This window comes from Elephantulus edwardii, unplaced genomic scaffold, assembly GCF_000299155.1.
Source record: "Elephantulus edwardii isolate Elephantulus edwardi_28Jun2011 unplaced genomic scaffold, EleEdw1.0 scaffold00356, whole genome shotgun sequence".
NCBI classification, from domain to species: domain Eukaryota; kingdom Metazoa; phylum Chordata; class Mammalia; order Macroscelidea; family Macroscelididae; genus Elephantulus; species Elephantulus edwardii.
The window spans coordinates 709,322-711,858 of NW_006400106.1; the positions used below are offsets into that span (position 1 = coordinate 709,322).

The 2,537-nt window shown below is 42.2% G+C and overlaps 1 pseudogene; it reads left to right on the plus strand.

Moving 5' to 3' along the window:
- Positions 1-1,521, plus strand: part of LOC102852493 — a 15,164-nt pseudogene extending 13,643 nt beyond the window's left edge.
- The last annotated feature ends 1,016 nt before the right edge of the window (positions 1,522-2,537 follow it).

A 2,537-nucleotide genomic window follows, 5' to 3' on the forward strand; every position in this document is an offset into this window, starting at 1 on the left:
AATGTCCAACCACGACCAAATGGATTGTGAAACTGTGGTACATTCACAAAATAGAATACTATGCAGCTGCTCCTGAATACTCAGGAACAACAATTTTTTTTCCTTCTTTTTTTTTTTTTTAGGAACAACAATTTTGAAGAACACTGCATAAATTTGGGAGAGACTGGAAAGCCTTATGCTGAGTGAACAAATACAGCCTCATAAGGACAAATACTGTGTAAGACCATTATTGTAAAAATTGATGTATAACTAGTAAAACATGGATGGGGATCCAAGGTAGATAGAGGTGGGAGCAGAGGGGTGAGGATGGGTAGGACAAAATCACAGGGCTGCACAATTTGGTGGGTGCAGAGTAGGGGTAAAGGAAATGGGAAGGATACAGTGGGAACTTAAAAAGACAAGATAATCATGGGCATAATCCAATGATAATTTTCTAAAATATAATGAGTAATAATGATCGTATGAAACAATCTGAATGAAGAATACTGTGAAACACAATGTATATGAACTTTGTAAGAAAACGAATAAAAATGATATTTTTTTTAAAAAAAAAGAGGTAGTTGTACCTTGCTGTGCTACGCACAGACGGGTCCATAATGCCATTCTCCTGGTTCCCATCATAACTTAAAAGGGAAATTTCCACAATGCCTGGAGCCTTGATATTCTATAGATGAAGGAGAAGGATGTCCTCAAATTCCTTGCAGCAGAAATACATTTGGGCAGCACCTATCTTGACTTTCAAATAGAACAATACATCTACAAAAGGAAAAGTGATGGCATCTACATCATAAACCTGAAAAGGACCTGCAAGAAGCTTCTCTTTGTTGTTTGTGCCGTTGTTGCCATTGAAAATCCAGCTCATGTAATATCCTTCAGAAATACTGGCCAGAGTGCTGTTTTGAAGCTTGCTGCTGTTCCTGGGGCCCCTTCTATTGTCCGGTGCTTCACTCTTTGAACCTTCACTAGCCAGATCCAGGCAGCCTTCTGGAAGCTTCATATTCTGGTTGTTACTGATCCCAGGGCTGACCACCAGCCTCTGACAGAGCATCTTACACTAACTTGCCCACCATTGCCCTGTGTAACACAGATTCTCCTCTGCACTACGTAGACATTGCTATCCCATGTAACAACAAGGGAGCTCACTCGTGGGTCTGATGTGGTGGATGCTGGCCAGGGAAGTCCTGTGCATGCGTGGCACAATCTCCCGGGAGCTCTCAAGGGAGGTCATGCCTGATCTGTACTTCTGCAGAGATCTGGAAGAGATTGAAAAGGAAGAGCAGACTGCTGCTGAAAAAGCTTTGGCCAAAGAGGAGCTTCAGGGAGAATGGATGGCTCTGCTCCCAAATCTACTGCTGCTCAACCTGAAGTTGCATTCAGGTCCGAAGGCGTCCAGGTGCCCTCTGTGCTGATTCAGCAGTTCCCTACTGAAGACTGGAGCGCTCAGCCTGAAACTGAAGACTGGTCTGCAGCCCCCACTGCCATGCCACTGAGCGGGTTGAAACAATCACCGAATGGTCTTAAACTATCTTTTAAAAAGTGGAAATAAGGTGGACAGAAAATAAACAATGTTTCATTAAAAAAAGAAAAGAAGGTAATTGTTGAAACAAACAAAAATGAGCATTTAAAATAAGGAAATGTGGACATTAGAATTTGATCCTTTCAAAATAAAAAATAAACAATAAAAAGAATTTTATCCTTTCACCATACTTACTCAATCTCTATGTTGAGCAAATACATTGAGAAGCTGGAATACACAAGAAGAACACAGCACCAGGATTGGAAGAAAAGTCGTTAACAACTGGTGACATCCGGATGAGACAACTTGACTTGGTGAAAACTTAGAAGACTTGAAGCTCAAACACTACGGCCCTCAGGATGGATTTGTAAAAAGAGCAAGAGCCACATGGGGATGGCCATATCCAGCCTTAACGAACTTCACAAAAGAGAAATGTCCTCATCAACAACACAAAACCAATTCCTATGAGGTCATACATGTCTTCCACATTCCCGTACCTCATTTTACTCATCACAGCACCAATCTTATTGCTTTACTGGGTCCAAAACATGATGTGGTAGTTCACAGAGTACACAGGCCATATAGGGGGAGTTAAAAGGTTACAATCCAAGTTAATAGCAGAATTCAGTCAGGACAGCTTCTGAAATGTGCTCTTAGGCACATCAGCCTTGAACCTGGTGGCTTAAAGCCAATGTGACAAAGTTCTCAGTACTGCCAATATTAGTTCGCATTCCCCCTCCCACACCAAGTTGTCCAACAAACTTGGCAAAGGCTCTTTCCCACCCCTTCCCCAGTTGTTCAATAAACTCAGGCAAAGACTCCTAAGTTAGCTCTGGTTCTGTCTGTGGGAGGTGAGGTAAAATTCCATCTCATGTTGACTCTGATTCTCTGCTTCAGCCATGGTTGCTGCTGCTTTAAATCTAGCTGGTGCAAGAATATCCTGAAGGTCATCCACTGCATGCCTATTTCTCCTTTGCTGATGGTGAGAGAAAGACTCTCTGCTGCTGGAATCACTCAAATT